This window comes from Chrysoperla carnea (assembly GCF_905475395.1).
Source record: "Chrysoperla carnea chromosome X unlocalized genomic scaffold, inChrCarn1.1 SUPER_X_unloc_4, whole genome shotgun sequence".
NCBI classification, from domain to species: Eukaryota; Metazoa; Arthropoda; class Insecta; order Neuroptera; family Chrysopidae; genus Chrysoperla; species Chrysoperla carnea.
Window position 1 is genome coordinate 217458 of NW_025408167.1, and position 27353 is coordinate 244810.

General features: G+C 28.2%; 1 pseudogene; it reads left to right on the top strand.

Moving 5' to 3' along the window:
- The first annotated feature begins 2356 nt into the window (after positions 1-2356).
- LOC123304326 lies at positions 2357-2475 on the top strand (annotated as a pseudogene).
- Positions 2476-27353: the final 24878 nt, after the last annotated feature.

Genomic DNA, 27353 nt, shown 5'->3' on the forward strand with positions numbered 1-27353 from the left:
AGTGAACTTCGTTACACAAACAATATATGACGTATTCGTTATTTAAATAATCAGTATCCTTTGATATTATATCAATACGTTACTCTCTTCTTTTGATACATATTAATAAAATTTCAATTTATAAGATTTTATGTCAATTATATAAATAATATTATAAATTTTCTAAATACATAAGTTAATTAACAAAAAATTTGAATAACAAGATAAATTTATATATGATGTTTTAATACTCGATACTATAATATATCGCATCCGTTACCAATTATTCGGTATCCTTTGATTTATACACAGAATGAACTAAAAATATATATCAAATTTATTTTATTTATTTATATATTTAATAATATTATTATTATTTTATATTACAAAGTTTCTTAACGAAGCTTACAATGATTTCTCATATCGTACTTAACAAAATTATTTAGATCATATAAAATTTAAATTGTTAAAAAATTTTTATATTTATTATTATTATTTATTTTTATTAAAATTACATAACATAAAATTAATAATATTTTAATAATTATATAAATTAATTCTTATTTAAAATAATCTTATATTAATCTCAACAAATACTCTAATAATATATTTTGTCATAAATTTTTTTATATTTAAAATAAATATTATAATATATAAATACTTATATCAGTATAAAATTTCTTTATATAATTATGAAAAAATTAATTTAATAGTTAATTATTGATATTAATGCATAAATAAAAGTATTTTCTAATGAAATATATTTTGTCAATGTTCGATTAACACATTTCATAATAATACGTTTTCATTATTGACAAAAAAAGTTTTTCTAAAAATGAAATCTTATACTATAATATATATATTTATATATTAAATTTTTTAATTATTTATATACTAATAATTTATAATAAATCGATATTAAATAAAAAATAAAAATATATACTTTTTAAGTTTACCTTAAAAATATTATTGTTTTGTATGATTGAAATAATTAATATTAAACTATGTTTATTAATAATTGTTAATAAAAAAATTAAATATATTTTAATTTATAAAATAAATATTATTATTAAATTTATAATTTATTATTTTATATATTATAGAAATTGAAAAAATAAATCATGTTTACTACGACAGTAAATTAGAAATACTATTTAATTTTTATGTGTTTTCTACATGGTACTTTGACTTACATAGGGACTTATATTATTGTGAATAATGATATAATTGAAAACCTTTATTTTTTATTTGATAGAATTATTATATTTTATCATTTAAATATTTATAATAAATACATTATTTTTATAAAGTAAAAAATATGGCCGAAGAAAATTCTACAGCTGTTGCAGCAACTGCGGTTACTGCTGCTTCTACAACACCAACAAAAAAAGCAACAGCTTCTGGTGCTAAACGTACAAAACAACATTCAAAACCAACACATCCACGTACATCAGAAATGGTTGTTAACGCAATTAAAAATTTAAAAGAACGTGGTGGTTCATCATTACAAGCAATTAAAAAATATTTAGCTGCAAATTATAAAGTGGATTCTGATAAAATTTCACCATTTATTAAAAAATATTTAAAAGCTGCTGTAACTGAGGGAGCCTTGGTACAAACTAAAGGTAAAGGTGCATCTGGTTCATTCAAATTGGCTGCTTCCGCTTCATCTAATTCTTCAGCTAAATCAAAAGTTTCCAAAAAAGAAAGTGGAGCAAAAGGTTCAGCAAAGAGTGCTAAAAGTAAACGGGCACCAAAAGAAAAGAAAGCCACAACTACATCATTGGCAGCCAAAAAGCCTAAAGCAAAAAAAGCGACTCCATCATCATCAACTGCTGCTAAAAAAGTTACTGCAAAATCATCAGCGGCATCAAAAAAAGCACCAGTTAAAGCAAAACCAGCAAAAAGTACAAAATCCGCTGCCAAAAGTAGCCCTGCTCGTAAACCGAAAGCACCAAAAGCTAAGAAAGCTTCTGTTGCCAAATCATCTCCTACAAAAATTAAAAAAGCAGCACCAAAAAAGAAATGATCTGTTACTTTAATAATATATTGAAATATTTCATTATTTTTGCTAAAAAATGAAAATAACATAGGCCTTAATACAGGCCACAAATTAATATTTGATAAGAGTAAATTATTTTTTGTATAAATATTTTATAAAATAATAGTTTAGAAACATTTGCCACAGTCAGTACCACGGATGGGTGGCCACTTGAGAATACTGTGTGCGGTTGCATTTTTATTTAAAATATATGGTATAATAAATAAGTATATATTTAAATTGATTACTTCATTGAAAATTTTAATAATATACTTTAATATTAATGATATTTATGAAAAATATATATTTGTAAAAATTTTTATAAAATATATATTTGTAAAAAGCCATACCACGTTGAAAACACCGGTTCTCGTCCGATCACCGAAGTTAAGCAACATTGGGCACAGTCAGTACTTGGATGGGTGACCGCTTGGGAACACTGTGTGCGGTTGCCTTTTTATATTAAAAATATAAATTATTTTTCTTCTGTTTTTTTTTTTTACACACCATATATAAATATATGTTATTTATAAATGTAAACCTTTTATATTATTCGTCAACAAATAAATATTATTTTTTGTATAAAATTTTATTGCATTTATAACTCATATCATGGTTACTTTAAAGCGAGAAGTTTTTTTAATATTTCAAATGAATATAAAATAATATAAATTTTATGAAATTTATTTATTTTTAGAAATAGCAATCGCTTATAATTATAACAAAATTTTAATAATGTTTAATTTTATTTCAATAATTTATATATATATTTTTTAATAAAAATAATATACTCTTATTTAATAATATATGTTGGTCCTATATATAGGACCGAAAATATTTCTTATTTGTTTTTTTTTTTTTTAAATTGTCATTTAAAACGCTTATGCACGTTCTCCACGAATACGTCTTGCCAATTGTATATCCTTAGGCATAATTGTAACACGCTTTGCATGAATTGCGCATAAATTGGTATCTTCAAATAAACCTACTAAATAGGCTTCACTAGCTTCTTGTAATGCCATAACAGCTGAACTTTGGAAACGTAAATCGGTTTTAAAATCTTGTGCAATTTCACGTACTAAACGTTGGAATGGTAATTTACGAATTAACAATTCAGTACTTTTTTGATAACGACGAATTTCTCGTAAAGCTACTGTACCAGGACGATATCTGTGTGGTTTTTTTACTCCACCAGTTGCTGGTGCACTTTTACGTGCAGCTTTCGTTGCTAATTGTTTTCTTGGTGCTTTACCACCAGTTGATTTACGTGCAGTTTGCTTGGTTCTAGCCATTTTCAAATAATAATGTTTTTACAAAAAAACACACAATTTTAAAAATTATATTCGACAATTTGATACTACAAAGTCAAATGTTTAAATGCGAAATAAATGTGTTGTATTTATATTTATATGAAATTTCAAAATTTTTGTTGTTATATCCTATTGGATAGCTATCAGAGTATGGACTAATCAAATTGTATAGGCGTGGCTTAAAAAATCTTTAATGCTTTATATAAAAAGGCACAATTGTACCGGCGCTCACATACATTACAATACTTGTGAGGTTAACACACGTGTTATCCGTTCGTTAAAATATTGTAAATAATTTTTTATTAAAATGACTGGCAGAGGAAAAGGTGGAAAGGGTCTTGGAAAAGGGGGTGCAAAACGTCATAGAAAAGTTTTGCGTGATAATATCCAAGGTATTACAAAACCTGCAATTCGTCGTTTAGCACGACGAGGTGGAGTAAAACGTATCTCTGGTTTAATTTATGAAGAAACACGTGGTGTACTTAAAGTATTCCTTGAAAATGTTATTCGGGATGCTGTTACATATACTGAACACGCAAAACGTAAAACAGTTACAGCTATGGATGTTGTATATGCATTAAAACGACAAGGTCGTACTTTGTATGGTTTTGGAGGTTAAGAAAATATAATAATTTACTTAAAATATTTAGTAAATTTATTAAAGAATATTTAATACATCCGATAAATTTAAACAGGCTTTCCTTTTTGGGAAGCCACTAATTTTATTTATATAAGAGTAAATAAATTTGTTAATAAATATAACATATTATATAATTTGTTTACAACAAATTATTTTGTTTATAACATACATTACCAAATATTTTTTTTTTTTTTTTTTTTTTGTAATATATCTGCAATAATAAATTATAATTTGTATATTATCTATTTTATTTTACAATAACTTATTGAATTTTTGAAAAAATTTTATTATAAATTAATATACTATTATATTTTTTATATATACAAGTTAAGAGTAACAAGTATCGATAGGAGATTATCGAATTTATAACTAATAAAACATTTCGCCTTAATCAAAGAAAATAAATATTTTGCTATACCATTTGTTATACTTTCAATAAATAATTTATTATTAAATTTTTATTATTTCATTTATTTTTTAAAATTATTAAAAATATTTTTCTAATAATTATAAGCGTACATAAACAAGTAGTAAATGTAAAATGAAAATAATAAAGGTAATGTAATGCATTTGCATTACACTGATTTACGATATATATTCCGATATCCTTTATTATATTTAAAATTAATAATATTGATATACTAATAATAGATATATTCAAGCTATTAATATATAAAATTTTATATTAAATATGATATTAATAATTGTTTATTTTATTTTTTTGTATATATAAAAATAATTTACTCTTATTTAAAAAATTTGATGGCTCTCTTAAAAAGAGAGCCATTTTTATATGTTGATGTATTTTTATGTTATCAATTAAATAATATTTTCGATTTATTTATTTTGAACTTGTATATTTTGTAACAGCTTTAGTACCTTCACTAACAGCGTGCTTTGCCAATTCACCAGGTAATAATAATCGAACTGCGGTTTGAATTTCCCGACTTGTGATTGTTGAACGTTTATTATAATGTGCTAAACGTGATGCTTCAGCAGCAATACGTTCAAAAATATCATTAACAAAACTGTTCATGATACTCATAGCTTTACTAGAGATACCAGTATCAGGATGCACTTGTTTTAATACTTTGTAAATGTAAATTGCATATGATTCCTTGCGCTTCCTCTTCTTTTTCTTATCACTCTTTGATATATTTTTTTGAGCTTTGCCAGCTTTTTTTGCTGCTTTTCCACTTGTTTTTGGTGGCATTGTTACAAACAATTAATATACACAGATAGTTACAGAACACCAGTCAGTATATGTATGAGCGTGTCGTGTATACAACTAGCGTATTATATACGCGAAGATGGATATAACAATAAAAATGAATACTACTCTCTGATTGGCTGAAAATAATACTATAAGGTGATTGGTTTATTTTTAAAGTTTTATATTTTATAAATATTATAAATTAAAATACCCAAATAACATTTTAAACATTTATGTTACAATCCCCGTAACGTACACATCTGTGTGATTATATTTACAAAAAAAAATATTAATTAAATAAATTTATTCGCTATGTCTGGACGAGGTAAAGGTGGTAAAGTAAAGGGAAAGGCAAAGTCAAGATCAAGCCGAGCAGGATTACAATTTCCTGTTGGAAGAATTCACAGATTATTACGAAAAGGAAATTATGCTGAACGAGTAGGTGCTGGTGCCCCAGTATATTTGGCTGCTGTTATGGAATATTTGGCTGCAGAAGTTCTCGAGTTAGCTGGTAATGCTGCCCGTGATAACAAAAAAACACGTATCATTCCACGTCATTTACAATTGGCAATTCGTAATGATGAAGAATTAAATAAATTATTATCTGGTGTAACAATTGCTCAAGGTGGTGTATTACCAAACATTCAAGCAGTGTTATTACCAAAGAAAACTGAAAAGAAAGCATAAATTAAAAACATTGCATTAATTTTTATAATAATAATACATCGATCATAGGCCTTTTAATAAAAGGCCACAAATTTATTTAAAATAAGAGTAAAAATTATTTTTATAAATAATATATTATAATATTTTTTTAAAGAATCAATTTAAATAATTATAAATTAATGATTCTTTTTTTTTTTTTTTTTTTTTTATATGTTATTATGGAAATAATTCATCATATTATGATGACATTTAGGTAACATATTATAAGAATATTTATAAAATATTATCAAAATAATATTTTATTATGTTGATATTTAGAAAAAATATTATAAAAATATACACAAAATATTATCAAAATAATATCATTAGATAACAAAACTGTTCATGATACTCATACCTTTACTAGAGATAAAAGTATCAGGATGCACTTGTATTAATACATATTATCACAACATCACAAAATATTTTTTAAAAGGAAAAATTTTTTTAAAATTATTATAAAATTTGATTGAATTAAATTTCAATTTATTTTTTTAATAATTAAAGAAAAAAAAGAAAAAAAAAGCATATAAACTTTCTATTGAAAATGTTATTTTAAACTAGATGGCCAAGTGAACTTCGTTACACAAACAATATATGACGTATTCGTTATTTAAATAATCAGTATCCTTTGATATTATATCAATACGTTACTCTCTTCTTTTGATACATATTAATAAAATTTCAATTTATAAGATTTTATGTCAATTATATAAATAATATTATAAATTTTCTAAATACATAAGTTAATTAACAAAAAATTTGAATAACAAGATAAATTTATATATGATGTTTTAATACTCGATACTATAATATATCGCATCCGTTACCAATTATTCGGTATCCTTTGATTTATACACAGAATGAACTAAAAATATATATCAAATTTATTTTATTTATTTATATATTTAATATTATTATTATTATTTTATATTACAAAGTTTCTTAACGAAGCTTACAATGATTTCTCATATCGTACTTAACAAAATTATTTAGATCATATAAAATTTAAATTGTTAAAAAATTTGTATATTTATTATTATTATTTATTTTTATTAAAATTACATAACATAAAATTAATAATATTTTAATAATTATATAAATTAATTCTTATTTAAAATAATCTTATATTAATCTCAACAAATACTCTAATAATATATTTTGTCATAAATTTTTTTATATTTAAAATAAATATTATAATATATAAATACTTATATCAGTATAAAATTTCTTTATATAATTATGAAAAAATTAATTTAATAGTTAATTATTGATATTAATGCATAAATAAAAGTATTTTCTAATGAAATATATTTTGTCAATGTTCGATTAACACATTTCATAATAATACGTTTTCATTATTGACAAAAAAAGTTTTTCTAAAAATGAAATCTTATACTATAATATATATATTTATATATTAAATTTTTTAATTATTTATATACTAATAATTTATAATAAATCGATATTAAATAAAAAATAAAAATATATACTTTTTAAGTTTACCTTAAAAATATTATTGTTTTGTATGATTGAAATAATTAATATTAAACTATGTTTATTAATAATTGTTAATAAAAAAATTAAATATATTTTAATTTATAAAATAAATATTATTATTAAATTTATAATTTATTATTTTATATATTATAGAAATTGAAAAAATAAATCATGTTTACTACGACAGTAAATTAGAAATACTATTTAATTTTTATGTGTTTTCTACATGGTACTTTGACTTACATAGGGACTTATATTATTGTGAATAATGATATAATTGAAAACCTTTATTTTTTATTTGATAGAATTATTATATTTTATCATTTAAATATTTATAATAAATACATTATTTTTATAAAGTAAAAAATATGGCCGAAGAAAATTCTACAGCTGTTGCAGCAACTGCGGTTACTGCTGCTTCTACAACACCAACAAAAAAAGCAACAGCTTCTGGTGCTAAACGTACAAAACAACATTCAAAACCAACACATCCACGTACATCAGAAATGGTTGTTAACGCAATTAAAAATTTAAAAGAACGTGGTGGTTCATCATTACAAGCAATTAAAAAATATTTAGCTGCAAATTATAAAGTGGATTCTGATAAAATTTCACCATTTATTAAAAAATATTTAAAAGCTGCTGTAACTGAGGGAGCCTTGGTACAAACTAAAGGTAAAGGTGCATCTGGTTCATTCAAATTGGCTGCTTCCGCTTCATCTAATTCTTCAGCTAAATCAAAAGTTTCCAAAAAAGAAAGTGGAGCAAAAGGTTCAGCAAAGAGTGCTAAAAGTAAACGGGCACCAAAAGAAAAGAAAGCCACAACTACATCATTGGCAGCCAAAAAGCCTAAAGCAAAAAAAGCGACTCCATCATCATCAACTGCTGCTAAAAAAGTTACTGCAAAATCATCAGCGGCATCAAAAAAAGCACCAGTTAAAGCAAAACCAGCAAAAAGTACAAAATCCGCTGCCAAAAGTAGCCCTGCTCGTAAACCGAAAGCACCAAAAGCTAAGAAAGCTTCTGTTGCCAAATCATCTCCTACAAAAATTAAAAAAGCAGCACCAAAAAAGAAATGATCTGTTACTTTAATAATATATTGAAATATTTCATTATTTTTGCTAAAAAATGAAAATAACATAGGCATTAATACAGGCCACAAATTAATATTTGATAAGAGTAAATTATTTTTTGTATAAATATTTTATAAAATAATAGTTTAGAAACATTTGCCACAGTCAGTACCACGGATGGGTGGCCACTTGAGAATACTGTGTGCGGTTGCATTTTTATTTAAAATATATGGTATAATAAATAAGTATATATTTAAATTGATTACTTCATTGAAAATTTTAATAATATACTTTAATATTAATGATATTTATGAAAAATATATATTTGTAAAAATTTTCATTTATTACTGGCAACAGCCATACCACGTTGAAAACACCGGTTCTCGTCCATTATCTGTACAGCGTTCATACCGTACAGTACAGTGAATTGTTGAAGCAAATTATTGTATAATTACATTCAAAGCGAAAACAATTTCATACACACACCTACAGAACAAGTTAAATCAAATATAAAAAAGTATAAAAACAAACTATAAAATAAGTGACGGGCGTAGCCAAACAAAAAAAAGGGGGCGACCTAGTCGCTCCCCTGCTATCACTAAAATTTTAAAAGTGAAACCCGATGACGTCGGAATACAACAAAGCACCGAAGAAGAAGCCAACAAAATAGAAAAAATAGTTAGTGAAAATAGCGAGAACACAAGTGCAGTGCCTCCAAGAATGGAAAACCAAAACAAAAACAATATACAAAACATTTTCAAAAAACAAACAGAAGTGCAAGTGCAAGTGCCCACAAAAAACAGATTTAATCCCCTAACCACTGAAGAAGGTCAAACAGAGGAAGATGTGGAACAAGAAGGCACAGACCCAAAAGAAATTAATGAAAATGACAAAAACACAGAAAGGACACAAGGAGGTAAGAATAAACCACCTCCAATTGTTATACACAGCACTCCAAATAACCATAAGGAGTTCATGGAGCAAATAAAGGAACATGTGAAAAAGGGATTCCATGTGAAATACACGTTCAAAAAAACGAATCTATTCATCCATGACTCAAATGAATATAAAAACTACGTCAAAATTCTAGACAACGAAAACATGGAGTTCCATACATACACGGAAAGGACAGAAAAACACCACGCCTTCGTATTGGTCGGGCTACCAAGAGGAATCGACGAAGAGGAAATTAAGCAAGACATAGAGAAATGCCTCAAAACAAACATTATTAAAGTATATCCAATGAGATCCTCCTACAGATCTCTATATCTTGTGATCACCGGACAAAGCACGTCCCTAAAACAACTAACCCAAGAAGTTAAATATGTGTACAACGTAAAAATTACCTGGGAAAGGCACAGGAACGCCAAACTAATTATCCAGTGTCACAGATGTCAGGCCTGGTCACATGCCACTACGAACTGTAGAATGAACCCAAAGTGCCTAAAATGCGCAGGACCTCACTGGAGCCGTGACTGTACAATAAAAGAAAACACGGAAGAAAATAAAAAACTTTTAAAATGTGCAAACTGTGAAAATAACCACCCGGCAAACTCTACAGAATGCCGAATTTATATCAACAAAATCGAGCAGATAGAAAGGAGAAGAAAAACAAACACGGTCCCTGTAAGAAATCAACAAAAATTCGTGACAGCACCACTACCTCCAACAAATCCCTGGGCAATGAGAAACCCATTCACTCAAAATGATAGACCCACCCAAGTGTACGCTCATGTACACAGCCAAGCACCAACACAAACAACATCCATATCTACTACTACTAACATAAACAATTTGGTAAGTGAGTTTGACACATTAAACAAATTAATAGATGTAGAAAGAATGCTAAAATATGTAAAAGACCTAAACCATGACCTTATGAAATGCAAAAACGAATTAGAGAAATTCATGGTTTTCAACAACTTTTGCACAAAAAATTTTAGCCAATGTCCGCCGTAAAATGTGCGACATGGAATGCTAATGGGCTACGCCAAAACCTTGGTGAACTTAGATCGTTCATCAGAGAACAAAAGGTGGACATTATGATGATAAATGAAACCAAATTATCAGGAGAACATAAAATAAAAATTAGAAATTTTAATATAATTAGGAAAGATAGAACAACACAAGGCGGAGGTGTAGCAATAATAATAAAAAATAGCATTCCGTTTCGCACATTTGAAATCAATGGTTCCGTATCCATAGAATGCGTCGGAATCGAACTATTAAATAATATAAAAATTATTGCAGTGTATAACACTCCCGCTAACAAGTTCCCCATGGAGGATCTAGCAAAATTGTTCAGGATGGGTAACAAAATATTAGTAATAGGTGATCTTAATGCTCGCCATACGGCATGGAAGAATCATGTATCAAACACAAACGGACGAACATTACATAAATTCACTAACGACAACAACATCGTCATCCAACACACAGACAACCCCACACATTTTCCAACTAACGGAATGACACCCACCTTCATTGATCTTGTGATTAATAAAAATGTTAACAACATCACGCACCCAACCTCAATACCAGAGTTATCATCAGACCACAACCCGGTAATATTTAATATTACAAACTTAAATAAAGACAACACCAAACACATTGTCACTTCCTATAAATCAACCGATTGGGCAGAGTTTAGAAAAAAATTAAATTCAACAATAAAAATCAATAATAAAATAAACAATGCCCAAGAAGTTGATCAGGAAATAGATAACTTCACAAAAGGGGTGCAACAAGTCCAAAAAGCTCACAGCCGACGGGTCGTGATAGTTGATAACAGGTATCTCCCTGATGACAACACAAAAAACTTAATCAAATATAAAAATGCGATGAGGAAACTGTACCAAAAAAGATTTATACCAGGCCTCAAAGCAGATATAAACAAAATCACGAAAATGATCAGGAGGAACATTAAAAACAAGATCAATGAACAGTGGGAAAAAACACTAACGGACTTACGACCCGGTGACAGAACAATGTGGCGAATAACGAAGACGTTTAAAAAACCGAGACAACAAATCCCCACAATCACCACGAACGATAATAATTACATGACGGACAAAGACAAAGCTGACATAATAAGTGAAACTTTAGAGGAGATCCAGACTAACGAACAGACTACTCCACTAGAAGAGGACATAAAACGAAGAATACATGAATTCTTTCATACCACACAAACACCACAAAACAACACCAAAATAAAGCTCACAACCCCCCAAGAAATTAAAAACATAATTAAAACCCTCCCAAATAACAAAGCCCCAGGACAAGACGGGATAGACACCAAAATAATCAAAAACTTTACCACCAAAGCTATAGTACAACTTCAGTACATAATAAATGCAATCCTGAGGATAGGATACTTCCCTGAGTCCTGGAGAACGGCAATAGTGATCCCAGTACCGAAACCTAACAAGGATCATAGTAATCCCAAAAATTACAGACCAATAAGCCTCCTGAGCACGCTGTCCAAGATAGCGGAAAAAGTCATTTTGGAAAGAATAAACAAGATAAGTCAGTCCAAAAATATAATAATACACGAACAATTCGGATTCAGAAGAGGTCATGGCACTTGCATGCAAGTTGCCAGAATAGCAAGTGACATAATACAAAATTTTAACAAAAGTAACGTCACGGCCATGGCCCTTCTGGATATTGAGAAAGCCTTTGACACGGTATATATTGATGGACTGATTTACAAACTAATAAATTATGACTTCCCAAGATGGCTAATAGCACTACTGGACAGTTACCTCAGAGGAAGGGGATTCTATGTAAAAATAAACAACAGCACATCGGAACTCCGACACCCAAAAGCAGGTGTGCCACAAGGATCGGTACTTGGGCCCATATTGTTCACCTACTTTATTAATGATATCCCAAAATTTGCCAAAACAAAAACTGCGATATACGCGGATGACACTGCCGTGTACGCCCACTCCTTTAATGCTCAGGTGGCAACAAAACAACTACAAATACACCTGGATATGATACTGAAGTTTGCCAGGGACTGGAAAATCAAAATAAATAACAACAAAACTGAACATATAATTTTTAGCAAAAAATTTACAAATATCAAAATCTACGATCCACTTAAGGTAGACGGCGTAGCCATAGTCCCTGCCAAGCACAAAGTAAAGTACCTAGGTGTGTACCTTGACAAAACATTATCGTTTGTCCCACATATCAACCACCTGATCAGTAAAGGAAATGGGTGTATACGACAACTTTACCCACTCCTGAACAAATACAGCAAACTCAGCACCAAAAATAAAAAAATGTTATACACTGCAATAATAAGACCAACTATAACCTACGGAGCCCCTGTGTGGAACAGCGTTTCAGACACGACATATCTAAGACTGCAACGTATACAGAACAAATGCCTCCGACTTACACTAAACAAAGATAGATACGCTAGAATACAAGACATACATAGAGAGACAGACATACCGACAATCAAAGACTATACCAAACATGTAACGCATTCTTTCTACACTAAGTTGATTAAAAACAGCTACTTAACCAAAAATATGGTGAAGTCAAACTCACTAACCAAAAAACACAAACAAATATATACAAAATATTTAAATAATGTATAACAAAATATTTTACAGTAAATAATAAAGATAAAATACCCATTCCTTACAAGAGCCTGTGGCGTCGTGCCAGCGTTCCCGACTGGCACTCCGAAAGCAGGCGTTCAAGTCCCACGCAAGGCATTAAATTTTTTCTTTTTTTCTTTTCTTTTTAAATCTAATTTTACATGCAAAAACACATAGGCAATGGGCAATATAAGTTTGCCACAGCTATTGCCTAAAACATAAAACAGGTTTTTAAAAATTTTCCTGTAAAGAGCATATCAACAAAAATTAACTTAACATATACCTGCTCAAACAAATAAATTAAATATCATAAGCATAATTGCGACACAGCAATCTGCATGAAAGAAAAATAAGTTAGGATGAAAGCCTTTTAAGGCTAATAACCTATAATAGTAAATAAAAGTTTTGTAATATATGTTATGTATGTAATGTATTGTATTTTTAAATGTTGATTAATAAACTGTTTTTGAATTTGAATTGAATTTGGTTCTCGTCCGATCACCGAAGTTAAGCAACATTGGGCACAGTCAGTACTTGGATGGGTGACCGCTTGGGAACACTGTGTGCGGTTGCCTTTTTATATTAAAAATATAAATTATTTTTCTTCTGTTTTTTTTTTTTACACACCATATATAAATATATGTTATTTATAAATGTAAACCTTTTATATTATTCGTCAACAAATAAATATTATTTTTTGTATAAAATTTTATTGCATTTATAACTCATATCATGGTTACTTTAAAGCGAGAAGTTTTTTTAATATTTCAAATGAATATAAAATAATATAAATTTTATGAAATTTATTTATTTTTAGAAATAGCAATCGCTTATAATTATAACAAAATTTTAATACTGTTTAATTTTATTTCAATAATTTATATATATATTTTTTAATAAAAATAATATACTCTTATTTAATAATATATGTTGGTCCTATATATAGGACCGAAAATATTTCTTATTTGTTTTTTTTTTTTTTAAATTGTCATTTAAAACGCTTATGCACGTTCTCCACGAATACGTCTTGCCAATTGTATATCCTTAGGCATAATTGTAACACGCTTTGCATGAATTGCGCATAAATTGGTATCTTCAAATAAACCTACTAAATAGGCTTCACTAGCTTCTTGTAATGCCATAACAGCTGAACTTTGGAAACGTAAATCGGTTTTAAAATCTTGTGCAATTTCACGTACTAAACGTTGGAATGGTAATTTACGAATTAACAATTCAGTACTTTTTTGATAACGACGAATTTCTCGTAAAGCTACTGTACCAGGACGATATCTGTGTGGTTTTTTTACTCCACCAGTTGCTGGTGCACTTTTACGTGCAGCTTTCGTTGCTAATTGTTTTCTTGGTGCTTTACCACCAGTTGATTTACGTGCAGTTTGCTTGGTTCTAGCCATTTTCAAATAATAATGTTTTTACAAAAAAACACACAATTTTAAAAATTATATTCGACAATTTGATACTACAAAGTCAAATGTTTAAATGCGAAATAAATGTGTTGTATTTATATTTATATGAAATTTCAAAATTTTTGTTGTTATATCCTATTGGATAGCTATCAGAGTATGGACTAATCAAATTGTATAGGCGTGGCTTAAAAAATCTTTAATGCTTTATATAAAAAGGCACAATTGTACCGGCGCTCACATACATTACAATACTTGTGAGGTTAACACACGTGTTATCCGTTCGTTAAAATATTGTAAATAATTTTTTATTAAAATGACTGGCAGAGGAAAAGGTGGAAAGGGTCTTGGAAAAGGGGGTGCAAAACGTCATAGAAAAGTTTTGCGTGATAATATCCAAGGTATTACAAAACCTGCAATTCGTCGTTTAGCACGACGAGGTGGAGTAAAACGTATCTCTGGTTTAATTTATGAAGAAACACGTGGTGTACTTAAAGTATTCCTTGAAAATGTTATTCGGGATGCTGTTACATATACTGAACACGCAAAACGTAAAACAGTTACAGCTATGGATGTTGTATATGCATTAAAACGACAAGGTCGTACTTTGTATGGTTTTGGAGGTTAAGAAAATATAATAATTTACTTAAAATATTTAGTAAATTTATTAAAGAATATTTAATACATCCGATAAATTTAAACAGGCTTTCCTTTTTGGGAAGCCACTAATTTTATTTATATAAGAGTAAATAAATTTGTTAATAAATATAACATATTATATAATTTGTTTACAACAAATTATTTTGTTTATAACATACATTACCAAATATTTTTTTTTTTTTTTTTTTTTTGTAATATATCTGCAATAATAAATTATAATTTGTATATTATCTATTTTATTTTACAATAACTTATTGAATTTTTGAAAAAATTTTATTATAAATTAATATACTATTATATTTTTTATATATACAAGTTAAGAGTAACAAGTATCGATAGGAGATTATCGAATTTATAACTAATAAAACATTTCGCCTTAATCAAAGAAAATAAATATTTTGCTATACCATTTGTTATACTTTCAATAAATAATTTATTATTAAATTTTTATTATTTCATTTATTTTTTAAAATTATTAAAAATATTTTTCTAATAATTATAAGCGTACATAAACAAGTAGTAAATGTAAAATGAAAATAATAAAGGTAATGTAATGCATTTGCATTACACTGATTTACGATATATATTCCGATATCCTTTATTATATTTAAAATTAATAATATTGATATACTAATAATAGATATATTCAAGCTATTAATATATAAAATTTTATATTAAATATGATATTAATAATTGTTTATTTTATTTTTTTGTATATATAAAAATAATTTACTCTTATTTAAAAAATTTGATGGCTCTCTTAAAAAGAGAGCCGTTTTTATATGTTGATGTATTTTTATGTTATCAATTAAATAATATTTTCGATTTATTTATTTTGAACTTGTATATTTTGTAACAGCTTTAGTACCTTCACTAACAGCGTGCTTTGCCAATTCACCAGGTAATAATAATCGAACTGCGGTTTGAATTTCCCGACTTGTGATTGTTGAACGTTTATTATAATGTGCTAAACGTGATGCTTCAGCAGCAATACGTTCAAAAATATCATTAACAAAACTGTTCATGATACTCATAGCTTTACTAGAGATACCAGTATCAGGATGCACTTGTTTTAATACTTTGTAAATGTAAATTGCATATGATTCCTTGCGCTTCCTCTTCTTTTTCTTATCACTCTTTGATATATTTTTTTGAGCTTTGCCAGCTTTTTTTTCTGCTTTTCCACTTGTTTTTGGTGGCATTGTTACAAACAATTAATATACACAGATAGTTACAGAACACCAGTCAGTATATGTATGAGCGTGTCGTGTATACAACTAGCGTATTATATACGCGAAGATGGATATAACAATAAAAATGAATACTACTCTCTGATTGGCTGAAAATAATACTATAAGGTGATTGGTTTATTTTTAAAGTTTTATATTTTATAAATATTATAAATTAAAATACCCAAATAACATTTTAAACATTTATGTTACAATCCCCGTAACGTACACATCTGTGTGATTATATTTACAAAAAAAAATATTAATTAAATAAATTTATTCGCTATGTCTGGACGAGGTAAAGGTGGTAAAGTAAAGGGAAAGGCAAAGTCAAGATCAAGCCGAGCAGGATTACAATTTCCTGTTGGAAGAATTCACAGATTATTACGAAAAGGAAATTATGCTGAACGAGTAGGTGCTGGTGCCCCAGTATATTTGGCTGCTGTTATGGAATATTTGGCTGCAGAAGTTCTCGAGTTAGCTGGTAATGCTGCCCGTGATAACAAAAAAACACGTATCATTCCACGTCATTTACAATTGGCAATTCGTAATGATGAAGAATTAAATAAATTATTATCTGGTGTAACAATTGCTCAAGGTGGTGTATTACCAAACATTCAAGCAGTGTTATTACCAAAGAAAACTGAAAAGAAAGCATAAATTAAAAACATTGCATTAATTTTTATAATAATAATACATCGATCATAGGCCTTTTAATAAAAGGCCACAAATTTATTTAAAATAAGAGTAAAAATTATTTTTATAAATAATATATTATAATATTTTTTTAAAGAATCAATTTAAATAATTATAAATTAATGATTCTTTTTTTTTTTTTTCTTTTTTTATATGTTATTATGGAAATAATTCATCATATTATGATGACATTTAGGTAACATATTATAAGAATATTCATAAAATATTATCAAAATAATATTGTATTATGATGATATTTAGACAAAATATTATAAGAATATACACAAAATATTATCAAAATAATATCATTAGATAACAAAACTGTTCATGATACTCATACCTTTACTAGAGATAAAAGTATCAGGATGCACTTGTATTAATACATATTATCACAACATCACAAAATATTTTTTAAAAGGAAAAATTTTTTTAAAATTATTATAAAATTTGATTGAATTAAATTTCAATTTATTTTTTTAATAATTAAAGAAAAAAAAGAAAAAAAAAGCATATAAACTTTCTATTGAAAATGTTATTTTAAACTAGATGGCCAAGTGAACTTCGTTACACAAACAATATATGACGTATTCGTTATTTAAATAATCAGTATCCTTTGATATTATATCAATACGTTACTCTCTTCTTTTGATACATATTAATAAAATTTCAATTTATAAGATTTTATGTCAATTATATAAATAATATTATAAATTTTCTAAATACATAAGTTAATTAACAAAAAATTTGAATAACAAGATAAATTTATATATGATGTTTTAATACTCGATACTATAATATATCGCATCCGTTACCAATTATTCGGTATCCTTTGATTTATACACAGAATGAACTAAAAATATATATCAAATTTATTTTATTTATTTATATATTTAATATTATTATTATTATTTTATATTACAAAGTTTCTTAACGAAGCTTACAATGATTTCTCATATCGTACTTAACAAAATTATTTAGATCATATAAAATTTAAATTGTTAAAAAATTTGTATATTTATTATTATTATTTATTTTTATTAAAATTACATAACATAAAATTAATAATATTTTAATAATTATATAAATTAATTCTTATTTAAAATAATCTTATATTAATCTCAACAAATACTCTAATAATATATTTTGTCATAAATTTTTTTATATTTAAAATAAATATTATAATATATAAATACTTATATCAGTATAAAATTTCTTTATATAATTATGAAAAAATTAATTTAATAGTTAATTATTGATATTAATGCATAAATAAAAGTATTTTCTAATGAAATATATTTTGTCAATGTTCGATTAACACATTTCATAATAATACGTTTTCATTATTGACAAAAAAAGTTTTTCTAAAAATGAAATCTTATACTATAATATATATATTTATATATTAAATTTTTTAATTATTTATATACTAATAATTTATAATAAATCGATATTAAATAAAAAATAAAAATATATACTTTTTAAGTTTACCTTAAAAATATTATTGTTTTGTATGATTGAAATAATTAATATTAAACTATGTTTATTAATAATTGTTAATAAAAAAATTAAATATATTTTAATTTATAAAATAAATATTATTATTAAATTTATAATTTATTATTTTATATATTATAGAAATTGAAAAAATAAATCATGTTTACTACGACAGTAAATTAGAAATACTATTTAATTTTTATGTGTTTTCTACATGGTACTTTGACTTACATAGGGACTTATATTATTGTGAATAATGATATAATTGAAAACCTTTATTTTTTATTTGATAGAATTATTATATTTTATCATTTAAATATTTATAATAAATACATTATTTTTATAAAGTAAAAAATATGGCCGAAGAAAATTCTACAGCTGTTGCAGCAACTGCGGTTACTGCTGCTTCTACAACACCAACAAAAAAAGCAACAGCTTCTGGTGCTAAACGTACAAAACAACATTCAAAACCAACACATCCACGTACATCAGAAATGGTTGTTAACGCAATTAAAAATTTAAAAGAACGTGGTGGTTCATCATTACAAGCAATTAAAAAATATTTAGCTGCAAATTATAAAGTGGATTCTGATAAAATTTCACCATTTATTAAAAAATATTTAAAAGCTGCTGTAACTGAGGGAGCCTTGGTACAAACTAAAGGTAAAGGTGCATCTGGTTCATTCAAATTGGCTGCTTCCGCTTCATCTAATTCTTCAGCTAAATCAAAAGTTTCCAAAAAAGAAAGTGGAGCAAAAGGTTCAGCAAAGAGTGCTAAAAGTAAACGGGCACCAAAAGAAAAGAAAGCCACAACTACATCATTGGCAGCCAAAAAGCCTAAAGCAAAAAAAGCGACTCCATCATCATCAACTGCTGCTAAAAAAGTTACTGCAAAATCATCAGCGGCATCAAAAAAAGCACCAGTTAAAGCAAAACCAGCAAAAAGTACAAAATCCGCTGCCAAAAGTAGCCCTGCTCGTAAACCGAAAGCACCAAAAGCTAAGAAAGCTTCTGTTGCCAAATCATCTCCTACAAAAATTAAAAAAGCAGCACCAAAAAAGAAATGATCTGTTACTTTAATAATATATTGAAATATTTCATTATTTTTGCTAAAAAATGAAAATAACATAGGCATTAATACAGGCCACAAATTAATATTTGATAAGAGTAAATTATTTTTTGTATAAATATTTTATAAAATAATAGTTTAGAAACATTTGCCACAGTCAGTACCACGGATGGGTGGCCACTTGAGAATACTGTGTGCGGTTGCATTTTTATTTAAAATATATGGTATAATAAATAAGTATATATTTAAATTGATTACTTCATTGAAAATTTTAATAATATACTTTAATATTAATGATATTTATGAAAAATATATATTTGTAAAAATTTTCATTTATTACTGGCAACAGCCATACCACGTTGAAAACACCGGTTCTCGTCCATTATCTGTACAGCGTTCATACCGTACAGTACAGTGAATTGTTGAAGCAAATTATTGTATAATTACATTCAAAGCGAAAACAATTTCATACACACACCTACAGAACAAGTTAAATCAAATATAAAAAAGTATAAAAACAAACTATAAAATAAGTGACGGGCGTAGCCAAACAAAAAAAAGGGGGCGACCTAGTCGCTCCCCTGCTATCACTAAAATTTTAAAAGTGCAACCCGATGACGTCGGAATACAACAAAGCACCGAAGAAGAAGCCAACAAAATAGAAAAAATAGTTAGTGAAAATAGCGAGAACACAAGTGCAGTGCCTCCAAGAATGGAAAACCAAAACAAAAACAATATACAAAACATTTTCAAAAAACAAACAGAAGTGCAAGTGCAAGTGCCCACAAAAAACAGATTTAATCCCCTAACCACTGAAGAAGGTCAAACAGAGGAAGATGTGGAACAAGAAGGCACAGACCCAAAAGAAATTAATGAAAATGACAAAAACACAGAAAGGACACAAGGAGGTAAGAATAAACCACCTCCAATTGTTATACACAGCACTCCAAATAACCATAAGGAGTTCATGGAGCAAATAAAGGAACATGTGAAAAAGGGATTCCATGTGAAATACACGTTCAAAAAAACGAATCTATTCATCCATGACTCAAATGAATATAAAAACTACGTCAAAATTCTAGACAACGAAAACATGGAGTTCCATACATACACGGAAAGGACAGAAAAACACCACGCCTTCGTATTGGTCGGGCTACCAAGAGGAATCGACGAAGAGGAAATTAAGCAAGACATAGAGAAATGCCTCAAAACAAACATTATTAAAGTATATCCAATGAGATCCTCCTACAGATCTCTATATCTTGTGATCACCGGACAAAGCACGTCCCTAAAACAACTAACCCAAGAAGTTAAATATGTGTACAACGTAAAAATTACCTGGGAAAGGCACAGGAACGCCAAACTAATTATCCAGTGTCACAGATGTCAGGCCTGGTCACATGCCACTACGAACTGTAGAATGAACCCAAAGTGCCTAAAATGCGCAGGACCTCACTGGAGCCGTGACTGTACAATAAAAGAAAACACGGAAGAAAATAAAAAACTTTTAAAATGTGCAAACTGTGAAAATAACCACCCGGCAAACTCTACAGAATGCCGAATTTATATCAACAAAATCGAGCAGATAGAAAGGAGAAGAAAAACAAACACGGTCCCTGTAAGAAATCAACAAAAATTCGTGACAGCACCACTACCTCCAACAAATCCCTGGGCAATGAGAAACCCATTCACTCAAAATGATAGACCCACCCAAGTGTACGCTCATGTACACAGCCAAGCACCAACACAAACAACATCCATATCTACTACTACTAACATAAACAATTTGGTAAGTGAGTTTGACACATTAAACAAATTAATAGATGTAGAAAGAATGCTAAAATATGTAAAAGACCTAAACCATGACCTTATGAAATGCAAAAACGAATTAGAGAAATTCATGGTTTTCAACAACTTTTGCACAAAAAATTTTAGCCAATGTCCGCCGTAAAATGTGCGACATGGAATGCTAATGGGCTACGCCAAAACCTTGGTGAACTTAGATCGTTCATCAGAGAACAAAAGGTGGACATTATGATGATAAATGAAACCAAATTATCAGGAGAACATAAAATAAAAATTAGAAATTTTAATATAATTAGGAAAGATAGAACAACACAAGGCGGAGGTGTAGCAATAATAATAAAAAATAGCATTCCGTTTCGCACATTTGAAATCAATGGTTCCGTATCCATAGAATGCGTCGGAATCGAACTATTAAATAATATAAAAATTATTGCAGTGTATAACACTCCCGCTAACAAGTTCCCCATGGAGGATCTAGCAAAATTGTTCAGGATGGGTAACAAAATATTAGTAATAGGTGATCTTAATGCTCGCCATACGGCATGGAAGAATCATGTATCAAACACAAACGGACGAACATTACATAAATTCACTAACGACAACAACATCGTCATCCAACACACAGACAACCCCACACATTTTCCAACTAACGGAATGACACCCACCTTCATTGATCTTGTGATTAATAAAAATGTTAACAACATCACGCACCCAACCTCAATACCAGAGTTATCATCAGACCACAACCCGGTAATATTTAATATTACAAACTTAAATAAAGACAACACCAAACACATTGTCACTTCCTATAAATCAACCGATTGGGCAGAGTTTAGAAAAAAATTAAATTCAACAATAAAAATCAATAATAAAATAAACAATGCCCAAGAAGTTGATCAGGAAATAGATAACTTCACAAAAGGGGTGCAACAAGTCCAAAAAGCTCACAGCCGACGGGTCGTGATAGTTGATAACAGGTATCTCCCTGATGACAACACAAAAAACTTAATCAAATATAAAAATGCGATGAGGAAACTGTACCAAAAAAGATTTATACCAGGCCTCAAAGCAGATATAAACAAAATCACGAAAATGATCAGGAGGAACATTAAAAACAAGATCAATGAACAGTGGGAAAAAACACTAACGGACTTACGACCCGGTGACAGAACAATGTGGCGAATAACGAAGACGTTTAAAAAACCGAGACAACAAATCCCCACAATCACCACGAACGATAATAATTACATGACGGACAAAGACAAAGCTGACATAATAAGTGAAACTTTAGAGGAGATCCAGACTAACGAACAGACTACTCCACTAGAAGAGGACATAAAACGAAGAATACATGAATTCTTTCATACCACACAAACACCACAAAACAACACCAAAATAAAGCTCACAACCCCCCAAGAAATTAAAAACATAATTAAAACCCTCCCAAATAACAAAGCCCCAGGACAAGACGGGATAGACACCAAAATAATCAAAAACTTTACCACCAAAGCTATAGTACAACTTCAGTACATAATAAATGCAATCCTGAGGATAGGATACTTCCCTGAGTCCTGGAGAACGGCAATAGTGATCCCAGTACCGAAACCTAACAAGGATCATAGTAATCCCAAAAATTACAGACCAATAAGCCTCCTGAGCACGCTGTCCAAGATAGCGGAAAAAGTCATTTTGAAAAGAATAAACAAGATAAGTCAGTCCAAAAATATAATAATACACGAACAATTCGGATTCAGAAGTGGTCATGGCACTTGCATGCAAGTTGCCAGAATAGCAAGTGACATAATACAAAATTTTAACAAAAGTAACGTCACGGCCATGGCCCTTCTGGATATTGAGAAAGCCTTTGACACGGTATATATTGATGGACTGATTTACAAACTAATAAATTATGACTTCCCAAGATGGCTAATAGCACTACTGGACAGTTACCTCAGAGGAAGGGGATTCTATGTAAAAATAAACAACAGCACATCGGAACTCCGACACCCAAAAGCAGGTGTGCCACAAGGATCGGTACTTGGGCCCATATTGTTCACCTACTTTATTAATGATATCCCAAAATTTGCCAAAACAAAAACTGCGATATACGCGGATGACACTGCCGTGTACGCCCACTCCTTTAGTGCTCAGGTGGCAACAAAACAACTACAAATACACCTGGATATGATACTAAAGTTTGCCAGGGACTGGAAAATCAAAATAAATAACAGCAAAACTGAACATATAATTTTTAGCAAAAAATTTACAAATGTCAAAATCTACGATCCACTTAAGGTAGACGGCGTAGCCATAGTCCCTGCCAAGCACAAGGTAAAGTACCTAGGTGTGTACCTTGATAGGACATTATCGTTTGTCCCACATATCAACCACCTGATCAGTAGGGGAAATGGGTGTATACGACAACTATACCCACTCCTGAACAAATACAGCAAACTCAGCACCAAAAATAAAAAAATGTTATACACTGCAATAATAAGACCAACTATAACCTACGGAGCCCCTGTGTGGAACAGCGTTTCAGACACGACATATCTAAGACTGCAACGTATACAGAACAAATGCCTCCGACTTACACTAAACAAAGATAGATACGCTAGAATACAAGACATACATAGAGAGACAGACATACCGACAATCAAAGACTATACCAAACATGTAACGCATTCTTTCTACACTAAGTTGATTAAAAACAGCTACTTAACCAAAAATATGGTGAAGTCAAACTCACTAACCAAAAAACACAAACAAATATATACAAAATATTTAAATAATGTATAACAAAATATTTTACAGTAAATAATAAAGATAAAATACCCATTCCTTACAAGAGCCTGTGGCGTCGTGCCAGCGTTCCCGACTGGCACTCCGAAAGCAGGCGTTCAAGTCCCACGCAAGGCATTAAATTTTTTTTTTCTTTTTAAATCTAATTTTACATGCAAAAACACATAGGCAATGGGCAATATAAGTTTGCCACAGCTATTGCCTAAAACATAAAACAGGTTTTTAAAAATTTTCCTGTAAAGAGCATATCAACAAAAATTAACTTAACATATACCTGCTCAAACAAAAAAATTAAATATCATAAGCATAATTGCGACACAGCAATCTGCATGAAAGAAAAATAAGTTAGGATGAAAGCCTTTTAAGGCTAATAACCTATAATAGTAAATAAAAGTTTTGTAATATATGTTATGTATGTAATGTATTGTATTTTTAAATGTTGATTAATAAACTGTTTTTGAATTGAATTTGAATTGGTTCTCGTCCGATCACCGAAGTTAAGCAACATTGGGCACAGTCAGTACTTGGATGGGTGACCGCTTGGGAACACTGTGTGAGGTTGCCTTTTTATATTAAAAATATAAATTATTTTTCTTCTGTTTTTTTTTTTTACACACCATATATAAATATATGTTATTTATAAATGTAAACCTTTTATATTATTCGTCAACAAATAAATATTATTTTTTGTATAAAATTTTATTGCATTTATAACTCATATCATGGTTACTTTAAAGCGAGAAGTTTTTTTAATATTTCAAATGAATATAAAATAATATAAATTTTATGAAATTTATTTATTTTTAGAAATAGCAATCGCTTATAATTATAACAAAATTTTAATAATGTTTAATTTTATTTCAATAATTTATATATATATTTTTTAATAAAAATAATATACTCTTATTTAATAATATATGTTGGTCCTATATATAGGACCGAAAATATTTCTTATTTGTTTTTTTTTTTTTTAAATTGTCATTTAAAACGCTTATGCACGTTCTCCACGAATACGTCTTGCCAATTGTATATCCTTAGGCATAATTGTAACACGCTTTGCATGAATTGCGCATAAATTGGTATCTTCAAATAAACCTACTAAATAGGCTTCACTAGCTTCTTGTAATGCCATAACAGCTGAACTTTGGAAACGTAAATCGGTTTTAAAATCTTGTGCAATTTCACGTACTAAACGTTGGAATGGTAATTTACGAATTAACAATTCAGTACTTTTTTGATAACGACGAATTTCTCGTAAAGCTACTGTACCAGGACGATATCTGTGTGGTTTTTTTACTCCACCAGTTGCTGGTGCACTTTTACGTGCAGCTTTCGTTGCTAATTGTTTTCTTGGTGCTTTACCACCAGTTGATTTACGTGCAGTTTGCTTGGTTCTAGCCATTTTCAAATAATAATGTTTTTACAAAAAAACACACAATTTTAAAAATTATATTCGACAATTTGATACTACAAAGTCAAATGTTTAAATGCGAAATAAATGTGTTGTATTTATATTTATATGAAATTTCAAAATTTTTGTTGTTATATCCTATTGGATAGCTATCAGAGTATGGACTAATCAAATTGTATAGGCGTGGCTTAAAAAATCTTTAATGCTTTATATAAAAAGGCACAATTGTACCGGCGCTCACATACATTACAATACTTGTGAGGTTAACACACGTGTTATCCGTTCGTTAAAATATTGTAAATAATTTTTTATTAAAATGACTGGCAGAGGAAAAGGTGGAAAGGGTCTTGGAAAAGGGGGTGCAAAACGTCATAGAAAAGTTTTGCGTGATAATATCCAAGGTATTACAAAACCTGCAATTCGTCGTTTAGCACGACGAGGTGGAGTAAAACGTATCTCTGGTTTAATTTATGAAGAAACACGTGGTGTACTTAAAGTATTCCTTGAAAATGTTATTCGGGATGCTGTTACATATACTGAACACGCAAAACGTAAAACAGTTACAGCTATGGATGTTGTATATGCATTAAAACGACAAGGTCGTACTTTGTATGGTTTTGGAGGTTAAGAAAATATAATAATTTACTTAAAATATTTAGTAAATTTATTAAAGAATATTTAATACATCCGATAAATTTAAACAGGCTTTCCTTTTTGGGAAGCCACTAATTTTATTTATATAAGAGTAAATAAATTTGTTAATAAATATAACATATTATATAATTTGTTTACAACAAATTATTTTGTTTATAACATACATTACCAAATATTTTTTTTTTTTTTTTTTTTTTGTAATATATCTGCAATAATAAATTATAATTTGTATATTATCTATTTTATTTTACAATAACTTATTGAATTTTTGAAAAAATTTTATTATAAATTAATATACTATTATATTTTTTATATATACAAGTTAAGAGTAACAAGTATCGATAGGAGATTATCGAATTTATAACTAATAAAACATTTCGCCTTAATCAAAGAAAATAAATATTTTGCTATACCATTTGTTATACTTTCAATAAATAATTTATTATTAAATTTTTATTATTTCATTTATTTTTTAAAATTATTAAAAATATTTTTCTAATAATTATAAGCGTACATAAACAAGTAGTAAATGTAAAATGAAAATAATAAAGGTAATGTAATGCATTTGCATTACACTGATTTACGATATATATTCCGATATCCTTTATTATATTTAAAATTAATAATATTGATATACTAATAATAGATATATTCAAGCTATTAATATATAAAATTTTATATTAAATATGATATTAATAATTGTTTATTTTATTTTTTTGTATATATAAAAATAATTTACTCTTATTTAAAAAATTTGATGGCTCTCTTAAAAAGAGAGCCATTTTTATATGTTGATGTATTTTTATGTTATCAATTAAATAATATTTTCGATTTATTTATTTTGAACTTGTATATTTTGTAACAGCTTTAGTACCTTCACTAACAGCGTGCTTTGCCAATTCACCAGGTAATAATAATCGAACTGCGGTTTGAATTTCCCGACTTGTGATTGTTGAACGTTTATTATAATGTGCTAAACGTGATGCTTCAGCAGCAATACGTTCAAAAATATCATTAACAAAACTGTTCATGAT